This window comes from Amphiprion ocellaris, chromosome 7, assembly GCF_022539595.1.
Source record: "Amphiprion ocellaris isolate individual 3 ecotype Okinawa chromosome 7, ASM2253959v1, whole genome shotgun sequence".
NCBI lineage: Eukaryota > Metazoa > Chordata > Actinopteri > Pomacentridae > Amphiprion > Amphiprion ocellaris.
In genome coordinates, this window is record NC_072772.1 from 3,257,197 (window position 1) to 3,270,993 (window position 13,797).

The following is a 13,797-nucleotide window of genomic DNA, read 5'->3' on the forward strand; positions in this document are numbered from 1 at the left end:
GTAACACCCTCTACTCTGTCTTCATCCCGAGTTACCTGCTTGAGTCCTTTTTTGCTAGATATGAATATTAAAGCCACCACACAGGGAGACACTTTGTGCACAACATTTCTGAGCTTTCTCAGTCTTCTGGCATTTTAAAAAAGCCCTCCACACAGTGACCTTTTGTGAGCATACCTCTCTCTATTTCCTTGCTCCTGTTTTTCCTCTGACTCACAGCCCATTGTAGTTCTCCTACTCAGCAGTGCTGTTTGCTTGCTGTCCTTGCTTCCCCTCCCCTCACCCTTCAATGCCACCCACATGTCTCCTCATCCATCCTCTCGAAGAACAATACTGAGGAGAGCTAACGACTGTAATTACCACAGCTATAAGTTATAATGGCTGCAAAACAACAACAACAACAAAAAAAAAACAGTGTGGCAAATAGAAAAATGCATTTAGAAACTGGAGAAAAAGCATGTCTAATACATGCATTGATCGCATTGTGTATGCATAAACCATATGTTATGAAACTGGGACAAAAGCTCAGTGTGTGTGGTGTGAGTGAGTTCACTTGAGCTGATAACAGCTCAGCTCTGTGCCTCTTCATGCATATAGCCACCCACATCACAGCATTAATGCAGCAGGCCTGTCTATGTACAGAAGTGCATATGGAACCAACACAGGGGGCATCTGCCACATATGCACGTATTTGAACCCAGGCTAATCACCATGGTTACTGGCCTTTTGGCTCATGCTGATTGGCTAACATTACTGCAATGACCCGTGATTGACTCTCCCCCGTGGGTTCTCATTGGCTGTTTGCCCCAGGATGATGATGCCATCAAGTTTGGCGTGTTGCAGTAGATGTAGCATTGAGACATGCACTACTGGGCACGGATAGAGAAAGCTGAATTAGATCAAAGCTGAGAGTGACACCTATATGATTGTCCATGTTAGAAGTGTAAGAAGCAGCTCTAGCAGGCCTGTTATGGTAAGTTTTTGTTTGGATCTGTTTCCTAATAGATTAGCAGCATTGTTTAGAATTATAATACTGCCCAGCCAAGTCAAATAATGGCATTTGTAATCAGTAGAAGGCATATTTAGAAAGTACGAGATTGAAATGAGGGAAATGTACTTGCAGATGCTTGAATTTTCAATTTAAAATATTTGATCTGTGTCATTTTCCCCCTTTTGATTGATCTCCCTGAAGTCCATCTGACTATACTCCTGTCACTGCAAACTGTCAGATATATAACAAATAAATATTCAGTGAATTTAAAACATTTTTTAGCATATTGTATTTTTCAGCCCATCTGGTCCATCTGGTCTGGTTAAATAATTACTGTGTTTACAAGACAAACTGTGCTATTTGATGTTCACATTGATCTATTATGCTGCTTCACTGGTCTGAAAGTGTATTAAACTGCTAGAGTCAATAAGCTGTACTCGCTGATCAGTTCTTGTTTTTGTAATCAACAAGAAGAAACCAAGCATTTTCTTAAAAGCTCTACAAGACAGAAATATAAATGAAGTACAGCCCACTGTTTTATGAATGGCAGTCTGAAGGTGGTATTACCAAAAGCCCCAGTGGAGCTTATTAAGTTGCCACAGATGTTGCAATCTGAAGCAAAGTAGGTTTTGACAGCAACATGATAAAGTGACTCAATGGAATCTAAGAAAAAATGTGTCAGCAACTTAAAAGGCATGCATTAAGATCAGCACACAGAGAAACAGTTTGTTTTTTTAAAGTGCAATTAAATGGGCAGAGATGACATTTTTTCTCTTTTATAGAAACACAGCTGTTACTATTTTAATGCTTGCATAACTTGAAACTAACGGCTTTAATGTACAAATAATGATATATGAAAGTAAGGAATATTTTGCATGCATATGTAGTTTATAGTCATGTTAGCAGCTCATGCTAACATGCCCACAATGACAAAGCTAATGTGATGATGCTAAGCCAGTGTAATGAATACACCTTATTGTGTTAGCATGCTCATTTTAACCGAAGTTCATTGTATTAAACTAAGAATTAGACAAAAAAAACACATTATAAAAACATGTACAGACTCACACTCTACATTGATCTGTACTGTATATTTCAGCTGATAAATAAAACTAATGAAAAGCCACCATAATAAACAAAAAGGTTTCTCAAATCCACTACCAACATTTGGTTGCTGTATGAGTTTTTCTGTGCATTTCTGGCCTATCATCAGCTATCTTACCCAGCTTCTTAATTCGAAGGCCTTTAGTTGTTTTCTTATCACGCAACCTCAGCTCCTCCTCCTCCTACAGCCCCTGACTTATCCCGACCCCCCATCCCCGTCAACCCCGTTCAGTCCACCCCTCATGACCCCGTGCGACCCCCAACTCCCTGCCTCCGCTTCAATGAACCCATCAAGTCAACTAATTACTCTTCTCAAAAGCTGCTTAACGAAGCCTTTAATTAAATAAAATCTGTCCTTGCATTGGTGCAGCAGCCCACACCTTTTAGCAGAAGCACACTGTCTGGGGCTAGTCTGGACAAAGTTTGCATGAGGACGAGGCTATTGTGAGAAACGAGGGTAAGAGCAGTTGACTCAGGTATTGTTTCAGCTAAGCTCTGCTGCCAGGTGTGTTTATGGGCCATTGGTAATCGGAGATTCAGTCTGTCTTGGGAATGCCTGCACAGATGGCAATGTTGGTTAGAGTGCTAGGGCTCTTTTTTTTGTCAAATAAAGTTACTCTGTTGACATATTTATAGGTTAAAAGAGTTAAAACACACTAAGGAGAAGAAGAAAGTTATTATTCTGTGCTCTGTCATGCATCAGTTCACAAGTATTCCCGTGTTGACAAAGATTACAATAAAGAGGATTTCACTCAGATGTCATTTACTGCGACACACCCATATAAGCACACATACATAAACACATGCTCAACATGCACACAACAGGGGCACCAGCGAAGCCATCAGGAAGCACGATAGCATCACTTCCTCATGATAATGGACTGGTGACTGTGGGAAAGAAAATGTAAATGTCTGAATCATTTTCCCACCCAAGTTTCTTCACACTGCCGGAGGGACGACAGAACTTCACTGAACTGCAAAATGAAACTCTGTTATTGGTTCATTGAAAACACTGATGAACTGTGATTCCTAATATCGGTGCAAAACCTCTTCAATGGAACTTTCCCAGCAGCTACTGATACATAATTGTATTTTAGGTAAATTGCTGTAGCAACTGAGACTCATTAGCAATATGTTGGCGGTAATTAGAGACAATTGCTTACCTTTGGGATTTCCTAGAGCCAAGACACAACTCCCAAGGTTCACACCTTTATGAAACACACACTTACAAAGCAACAACAGACATATCATTTACCCTGCAGCTTCACCTGGTGGCAGAAAGTCAGAGATGCTGAGATGGATGGAGAAAGAACATAATGCTCTTGTGGAGCTCAGTGCATCAGAAATAGTGTTACATGTGGAATAAAAAGCGTGAAAGATAGGCAGGAATGCCAGTGTATTGTAAAGCGGTTGTGTTTGTGAGTGTTCGGGCAGGAAGTCAACAAACAGCAGCAAAAATTTACTCCATACAGGATACAAACACAAAAAAATATATATCTTTGTTTAGTTTTCTCACACAGTAGACACCATGCAGACACACAAGCTCAGAACCAGCTGACAGGTAAATGAGGGAGGACACAGTCATGACGCTAATTTTCCCCAAACAAGTGAGATCTTTGTACTAGAAATAAACAAGGAAGCAGCAACACGTTGCAGACAAGCAAACACACACACACATACACACACAAGTGCCACATCTCAGTCCCTCTGCAATTAAAGTCTTAGTCATACTGCGCCAAAGGCTATTTCAGGCCTCTTCCAGCCCAGTTTCCTCAGGCATCTTCATTGCATGTTCTTTTCCCTTCTTCCATATTTCTTCTTTTTCCCCTCTTTTTTCTCTCTTTTTCTTGGTGACAAGGTTGTGAGTCAAAGTCTATTGATGCTGATTATTATTGAGGTTACTGTAGGCCAATCTGAGCTCACAAAGTTGCTGCAGTTAAAGAAGCTGTGCGTTTGTGTGTCGGACAAAATTCCTCTTTTCAGTCCAACCACAGCGCACACACACACACGCATACACACATTGTCATGAAGAAGCAAAAAGAAATCATCCAGTTTTGACAACTCTCATCTGCTTGACGTGAGCACACAACATGCTCAACATGACTATCCTTATAAATCGCTTGAATATACATCCATCTCACGCACCTCACTCTGCTGTCACTCAGTCATAACACAGAGAATCTCTCTGAATAGATCCCTCCTCTCCGTCTCTTGTCAGCCTTCCCTCCCACACCTCTCAGCTTGCCATAGATCCACTGTTCCTGAGCGGCCCAGAATACCGCTGAATGACAGTTCTGCCCAACATGCCACGTCTGCCACTGACAAATTTGGCAGCATCCCATTCTCTATCATCTGCTCACATCGTCTTCCTCAGGGCTAAATTCCTTGTGTTTCAGCTGGTTTTCAACCCCCAGAGTTGTACGATTTTCCAATATAAAGGCACTGTTGTCTGCTCTTTTTTTTTTGGGTCCATGTTTCCTTGGTCAAAAGCCCACACATCTTTTGTCACATACCTTGTGAGACAAAAACTGGATACAATCAACAGCTTGAGGAGAGACACGACACTCACCACCCTGTCAATTCTTTCCAGCTCTCGTGACACATTATGAAAGCAGCAGAGTGGAAATTTTCCCTGTCCTTCTCCAAATGTAATTTTCTGGAAATAAACTGCGGGATATATTGACACAGTGCACACTCTGAGATTGAGGCCATAGCATGAAGTCACTGTCACATAGTCAAAAATCTGCAGAGTGCTGCAGACATTTACAGTTGATGATTTAAGACTGTTTAAGCTCCACGAAAACAATGATATCATCAGGGCCACGCAGACTGACATCACTGACAAATTTACGCCCTCCACTGCAGCGTGACTAAAACGATTCAGGGGGATCTGTGAGGTTGAAATCGTAAGTCAGGCCAGTGAGGAACAGGTAGATGGGTTTTTAAAAGAAGCAATCTTGCCCATGATGGAACAAAAGACCCTGCAGCATGAGCTCATCACTGAAAGAAGTGAGCTCATGCCTCAACTATTAAAGCGGTAGTCCTGAATAATCAACACTCAACTGAGCGATAGTGAAGAGTAAATTAAGATTTCAGGCGCTTATGAATTTTTGCATCATCACTGAGCAGAGCAGAATCCCATATGTGTAGTTTTACATCTATCAAAGCTGAACCAATGTAAAAAAATATATGTCTCTTTAGGACTAGCAACACCTCCTTTAAAATTTCTACTTTACTAGTAATACAGATTGGCTCACTGAATGCTTTTATTCTTTTGCACCTAAAATATTGTAGCTTTATTTGTGTAAAAACATGGAATAGGTACACCCTGGACAAGAAAGATGACTGTGTTTTTGTACACTATGGTCAAAAATGGCCCTCCAGGTTTGTCTCATTATAGTCCTTTCAGAAAGACCAGTATAATGCATAAAATCCACACAGAGATTTTGGGCGCAGAAACGGTCGAGTAAAAATAAAGTCTGCAATAGACAGTAAAAGCTGTTTTTGGACCCATGGCTTAGTGCTTCACACCATAAAATGGCCAAAAAATATCCATATATCTAGTGCTATTGTATAGTGTTGTCCTTCTCTGCCACTTCACTTAACATGGGTATCATCCTACATGCAAGCTACTGAGTCTTTCACTATTTGTTTAAAAAGAAAGGCACGGAATGTAATACCAAAAAATCTCAGATCATATGGACATGAATGATCATGAATTTTCATTGGGAAGATCCACCTGCATGTGCTGTTATTAGCCTACTCCAGCACTTTGCAGTTACATAACACTGGGTGAGAAGAGATGAGAAGATCAGTGTACTCGTCATGGAGATGCTACTACACTGATCCTGTGAAAATGATTGCATAATGTCTTTTGTGGCTCCGGAGTAGTTCTCTCAAGTCTGGGAGAATAATCCTTTTGATATCATCAGGGTTATCTTGAGTTAGGCTCCAGACTTCAGACAGAAACCCAGTGTTATCACCTGGGGGTGTAAAGTCTGAAAAATGAGAGAATTTGCTGTTTTTTTCTCAGTCATTTTAGTACATTTCTTAGATCAGAACTGAAATTCTTATAAGTACTTATTCAAGCTCTACAGCATGAAGTCATTTTGGCACATTATGCATCATGAAACCAGTTTCTCATTCTTTAGAACATACTGCAGATGCTTGGGCACATTCATGCAAGCTTCCTGCATAATCAATTGCTCATGTCATGCTGATCAAAATGCATTATATTGGTTCTCTGTGGAACAGTCTTACCCTCCAAAACATCTAGGCATTAATCTATTGTGTAAGTCGTTACATGCATAATAGAGGAACCAGTTTCCATATTACATCAAGCATATTTTCTGCACATATATTTGATTAGATTTTATTTTGTAAAACTGTCCTGCGATGACCAGGTCATTGCAATGCAGAAAAATAAAAGACAGTTTTACAGCAGTGCACAGCACAAAGAAAAACAAATGCAAAATTATAATGTAGACGTAGGAAAGACTCCTAAGGCGTAGCTGTACATGCAGCGCTGTATGGTAAATTATAGTGCTGTGTTTCCACAACTCCTGATGTTTCTGTCTTTCAGGCCACAGATTCTCATCCACATCACAGTGGATATCTCAGCACAGCAAGAATCTTTTGGAAAGTCTTATTCAGCCTCTGCAGGTGTCTGCTGTGATGTATGTTTTTCCCTTTGTGCTGTAACACAGTCTTGTCTTTGTCTTTTCTGTATTGCAATGACATGGCTTGTCAACAAATTGCAGTACAAACAATAAAGGGAAAAACGTGAATCCCGTCCTGTCTCTCACCATTAATCTGACACAGACAGTGATGCACAACTTTGTACTGCTGAAACTAAAATATTCTATACATAAAAAGTGCAACCTTGTGCATTCAGTCATTGACATCAAAACCATAGCCACTGTTTACATCAGAAAATACACACAATAATAAACTGACATTATGCTTTGTATACAGTAACACAAAGATCTGTCATTCTGATTGTACCACCATGTTCACTGATGTTAGCTTTTCAAAGATAAACTAAGGATTTTGAGCAAGTTGCTAGCTTTTGCAGGTAATCCATTGTGTGGTGTTGGTTGTGGGATTGTTTTGAGTTTGAGAATGCTACGAATACAAGAAAAGTGTACCAGTATGAGTAACAGCATGCACCTGACTTTCTGGAGGTGCAATACTAAATTGTTGGAGAACCTGTATTTGAGAAAAAGAAAATTGAAAATTGATGCATCAGAGGTATAAAGCTTATGATTTTTAGTCACTAGTATGAGTTAAACTGTAAGTAAACAGATGCTCAAAAGTGAAACAGGTACAGTGGTACTAGAAAGCTTGCATTCATATAGCATTTCAGCAAATTACAGTAGAACTACATTTTTATAAATGATAGAGACAAAAATGGTCAAAATAGATGCATTCAGTTCCAAATATGAGCATTTCCAATACTATGACGGAAGGTAGAGTCATGTCAAATGGCTTTCTGTTTAAGATGTGTAATCTCAAAATCCAATCTGAGTAAGAAAAGACAATATCTATGAGAAAATATTAAAGATGATCACTTTCTTTATCATTGGCATCCAAGAACTTGCATGTATGCCTCCTTTTGTTTCATGTCAGTCATATAATGAGTTGTGCCATAATGCAGTTTCCTGCTCTTCATCTCAGAACAATGTAAAAGCTCTGCTGACTGACACTTAACACCCACACAGCAGCACAGAGGGAAGGAGAGGAAGGAAAACAGAAATCATATAGTTCAGACAGACAGACAGAAAGACAGACAGATAGACAGATAGATAGATAAATACACAGACAGACAGATAGATAGACAGATAGATAAATAGAAAGACAGACAGATAGATAGACAGATAGACTGATAGATAAATAGACAGACAGACAGATAGATAGACAGATAGATAGATAGACAGATAGATCTGTTGTTTAAGCAACATTCTTATCTTCATTTTTGTTGTTTGTTCACTCTTTCGCAATACAAGATAAAATAAAAAGCCTGAGGGTCCACAGACTCTAATCTATTTTTCCTGCTCCTACACACTGTGAGTCATCTATCCACACTCTGCTAACCCCTCCTTTATCTAACTCTCTCTAAGGATGCCACATTGGAAGACAGCCTCCACTCCCAGACGAGCTGTTTGACTGCGAGCCCCACAGACTAATGGAGCCCTTCACCATGACGCCCTTTCACATCTCAACCTGTATTTCAAACCTGCATGTAAAACGGGCCACAGGGTTCATTTTCTCTGGAATGCAGGTAGTGATGCTTTTAGTACACTCAGTTCTTGGTCTGACGTGGATCAGTCATAGCAGCTCGTTTTGTCATGAAAATCAGGCACCACTGTTATTCCATTTATCACAGGTTACACATGAGGTGAAGATAAAGAATAAAACTTTGATTCTAAATATCTGATGTTCAGTGCTTGCTCTGTCTGCATTTGGAAAGTGAGTCATAACACCTAGTCAAAGATAGAGCTAGTCTTCTTTGTATGTCTGGAGTCATAACAATTGTGGTCTGATGTTTTGCAATGTGTTCATTGGAGATTTAGAGCAACACCTGACACTGAGTCATGTGGATTCTTCCATAGCCTAGATGTATCCTCTGTGGGACACTTGTCACTTTCACAGTGGGTATCTGAGGACAATACACCAACAAAACCATACAGTTTTCAACATTTTAACATGATGTACTTACATTATGAGTCAAACATGAGGAATTTATAGACTTATTTACCACACAGTTTTCAGTGGCTTAGACCGACATTGTCATTGTCATACCATCACTCTCTTCCTTATATCCTGGTTTCACCCAAACTTCTTGGAATGAAAATGTGTTTCTATCCAATACTCTGAGAAATATAAATCTATACAATGCCACAGATAACAACTATGTATAATATTTATCAAAATTCTACTACTATACTAAGAAATTAGGACAGGTTCGACTTACATATTTAATTGTCCACAATTATATTAAACCCTCAGGACCCCAAGACCAACCTGATCATCTGAAAGTCATGCTATCTTTAAAAAAACAAACAAATAAAAACACAAAAATGACACCGTTTGTCAGAGTCAAAAACTGTAACAACAAAAACAATCCTTGGATTTTACACTTTTGGATTACCCCTTAACCAATCATGTGTGACATGTGGATTAATCATTAAAATTAACCATATCTAAGCCTAAAATCATAATATTTCATTGATGTTTCTTTATTCCACGTGGTGTTCAAAAAATTGCCAAAAATAAACCGTTAGCACTTAGCAGATTTAGTAAAAAATAATAAAATTCTGCATTCATTGGTGCAACTAAAAACCTATGAATAACTCACTAACTGTGACCAACAGTCACGTGACAAAAACTCAGACTATTCAGCTGAACTACAGGCTGTGTTTACACAGAGCAGAAAGGAGAAAAGTCTGGAAACAAATTGGAGAGGCTGAGAGCAAAATAGAACATACTTAATCAATAAATAAACGCAGCACGGCCCATTAACTGTATACAGAGGAACCAATTGTTAGAAAGTTGTTGGACGATACATTCAGCATGGAAAAATATCATTCTAGAGTTGACGCCAAGCTTGTAAAGGTTTCAAAAATGTGAGACGTAAAATATATATAATACGCATAATATTCTTTTTCCAATACTAGTTGAAGCTGTGGGCACCTGGAAAATGTTATACATGTTGATTCCAGGTGCTTTAGTTTTTTGTAAAATAAGTCTCCAAAGAAATTCAACTTTCATTTTTCCTTTTTGTATAATCTATAGAAGTTTATCATACAGACAGAAGATATTTTTGAGCTCTTTCCATTTCGAGCTATGGTCATGTTGTTTTCATAGATGTTCAGGAATTTATATTGCAGTGAAAACTGAGCCTAGAATGAATATAAATGTGACAAGAGCGAAAAAAAAAAAACACCCAGAAACTGCTTGGACTTGAGAGTGCTATGATCGCCTTTTATATTCCATTGGTTTTGCTATCTGACACACTGTTTGCTCTTTTATATCATGTACTTCATTGTACGTTATTATGTCCCTCTATACCCTGTGTGCTGTGCTCTTATTTTATATTTCTGTATTATATGTTTAATATGCTGCTGGTTTCTTGAATTTCCCTCTGGATCAACAAAATACTTAACTGACTACCATGTTATACATCACGCACTTTTATGTTATGTTATATTTGCGCTTTGATGTTTTGGTTTTAATCTGCTTAAAATTTATTCCTGTTATTTTTTAATGCTTGTTTGATGTGTGCATAATAGTTCTAGCATCAGCTGTCAGCATATTAGGCAAAAATAGCAAAAAGTGTGTCTGATAAATTCTCTGTCCCATGAAGGCTGTATTAAACTACCATTACGTTCAGCGCCTCTCTCGTTTCAACAGAAACACAATATTACAACTTTTGTGAAGTATGCTGAGGCACGTTAAATTACTGAATTAGTTCCTAATTACTAATTCAGTGACCTAAAATCTGGTTACTGAATGTAATTGTGAACCACTTTTCCACACAGAAAAGCACATCTGAATTTAATTTCACATTATTTGTCCTGGATTTGTATGCAAATTTATCACATAGGAAATGTGTTTCACTTATTGAATATATTATTATTATCACACAATTTTATGACTTCTCATATATGAAGTATGTGGAAAATTACATATTTTGAATAATATGCAACACAATTCTTGAAACCAGAGGCTTGAATAGAAAACAGAGCGAGGTCAGTGTGTTTGTGGGTCCATGACAGGGCCTTCATTCATCAGAATACAATAGTGCCAGCCAGTACAGTCGCCCCACTGTCCCGTCTGGTGGCCAAATGGCAGAATGCAGACTGACCTACAGTATGGCTCCTCTCTCTTTACTCTTTTTTGGGGGCAGACACATTCATTCACACAGAGCACAAGAGCCCACTCAGTCCAGGAGTGACTGGAAGCATTCATCAAGGGGGAAAACAGTGAATTTGGGAAATCATTTGGAAAGTGTTCGACAGGAGGGGAGAGGGCAAATGTTCAAACAAGCATCACATACACGTTGACACAAACGGCGACGTAAATTTGGAGCCGCACCATCCCACCCTGTTTCAGTTTCCTGCCAACGGCTACAATAGTATCTGCCTGCGAGCCGTGTAACCCAAGCCTATCTTATCAACTGCAGGCTCAGACACAGTCACAAAACTGCAGAATGTGTGTGTGAGGGAGAGTGTGTGTGTTGGTGTGTGTTCCCCAGGAGGCATGGGGAATGAATTCACTTCACAGGAATGCACAGCTGAGTCTGGGTGTTTTTACATCAAAACACCTACTGGATGTTTTTTGATAAAACCTCGCTACCTTCTCCTAATGTTTCTATTCACATTTGTGTCTTATTGACACTGGCTTTATTCTTTGTTGTTTGGAGTCCTAAAAGTCGCATTTTTTAACAGACAAATACCTTAAAATTGAACATCTTTATGCAATTTTTTCCCCCTCTGACTTTATTAAAACCCAGTATATGGAAAAGTAAAGTTGCCACAAATGGAGCCAATGCTTTGATTAAACAGAACATATAAAAATGTGAAGAAAACACATCATTGCACTAAATATATGCCATTCACAAAGAAATCTATGCTTGAGGTTAGTTAGAGAGCTTTAATTTCTTGCTATTGTGGAAGTTAGTGTATTGAAAACCCTTCATCTTCAGTTTTGCAGCCTCATGAATCTGCTTCATACATGAAAAGAGACCAGAGGAAAAAGCAGAGCGACTGGATAACAGCAGCTGTTACATTCTTAGAAGAACATCTCCATCTTGTCCTGGCTTGAACACTTACTCTTTACCGCCTACAGTTCTCTGAAAATAGACAAATAACCCATAGGGAGCCTGAGAGACACATTCAGAGCTCTGCACCTTGAGAAACAGTAAATTGCCTTTCACCAAACATGCTACCATCGCCACAGCTTGCTTTTAATTCTCTTTCTCAATTTTCTCACATGTTGTGAAGTGTGTACACCTAAAAATATACCCAGAAACAAAAGATAATCAGCCAGAGGATGAAGATGAGGGTGTAATTGAAGAGAAATATCAGAACCAAAAACATCCTTTTCTGTTTTACGCTCGCCAAACTTAAATTTTGTGTGCAAGCCTGAAGCCAGACCTGTCTATTAGACCACCTACTCTGCAAGCAAGCCTCAACCTAAAAACTTCTAAAGAAAAAAAATTTTTTGATCGCTTGGATCTTAATTGCTTGTTAAACTAGTCATGCAAATGCTATGTGCATGACAGAAGGAACAGAAAATTCAGTGCAATGGTTGCCTGTAGGCCAAGCATTCGAACAGTGAAATCAAATTTTGTAGAAAATGAGCTGAGAGCTAATCTTATGTCCAGTAAGAGCAGATTTTAGGAATAAAATCAGATGTCAGTATCATGAGACACGCTCATACAGAAAAGTACCTACCATTGCAACAATAAACTGTCATTAAAGAGAAGATTTACTGATATCCTGCCCTGTTTGACTTTTCAAAATTATTGTCACCTTTCACCTTAAATTCTCTCAAAAAGATCCTCACATTTCAATCCTTACATTCTGTCTGGTAAAATAAATATTTAATACTACAGGCATCACATCTCTGACCTTTGCATTTCACAGTTAGTTATTATTGTGATCCAAAAATTCACGCCTAATCTGATGTGGCAGTAATAGAAAGTTGATCTGTATCACTATATTACATTACAGAGCAAACACAATGATATATACCATATCATAAGCAGGTCCGTGCTGGTTCATAATGCCCACAAATCGCAGTATAATTATATATTGTATGTAGAGGGAGCGGATTGAGATACAACAGACAAGTGCAGACAGCACCAATTAAATGGTGGTTTAAGTGTGTTGTTGTCATGGTGACTAAGCTAGTGGGCTACCTCTGAAATTCTGTTTCATATCGAATGCCGGTGCTTTTGTTCCTGTGCCCGTCTATTTATCCTTAACCTCCCTCTTCAGTATTTCTCACTTCATCCCTGAATGTATCTGTTTGACTGGCTGCAAAAAAACGTCAGAAAAAAACAGTCCCAGTTAACCAGCTTCTAACTGCCTCGCCTCCTGCACCGCCCTCCTCTTTGTACGTCTCTTTCCATTTCTCTTCCAGCTGTGCCCTCATCCATGTTACCACGTTAGACAGTTAGCAGACATTGTGGCACAAGATGCGGTGGGGGTGGAGGATTTGTGCCAAAGGGGGTTTGGAGTCTGTCTCCCCCCACATTTCTAAAGGAAACAGCATGTTTCATTGTTTACCCTGGTGTTCAGAGACATAGAGGTAAATGGTTTTATGTGATCTGCCTAATCTGAGAGAGAAAGCCCGACCAGAGGAGAAGCGTGGGAGCTTTGGAGTATTTTGATTTTAGTGGCCTTCCCTTTTTTTTATTATGCAGTCTGGCTCTGCAGCAAGTCTGTGCAGGTATAAAGCACAGACAGACAGACAGACTGGAACATGCAACCACCTAACAGGTTAAAGTATTACACCAGTGTCCCTGCAAGTGTGAACTTCTTTACTAGAAATAGTTTGGGAATTTTCGGACATTTATAAAATGCATGCTGTGTTTTACTTTTTTTTTTGCATTTGGTTTTACACTTTCAGACCGTTGATGCTTTCTATTAGAGTTCATATTGTATGAAAATTATTTAACATACTTGAAAATCTTGAGT

At 39.0% G+C, this 13,797-nt stretch overlaps 1 long non-coding RNA gene across 1 annotated transcript; it reads left to right on the forward strand.

Moving 5' to 3' along the window:
- Positions 1-867: 867 nt before the first annotated feature.
- LOC129349347 (uncharacterized) lies at positions 868-10,483 on the forward strand. Its single transcript, XR_008602330.1, has 2 exons — positions 868-970; positions 8,212-10,483. It is a non-coding gene; the product is annotated as an uncharacterized LOC129349347 (long non-coding RNA).
- The last annotated feature ends 3,314 nt before the right edge of the window (positions 10,484-13,797 follow it).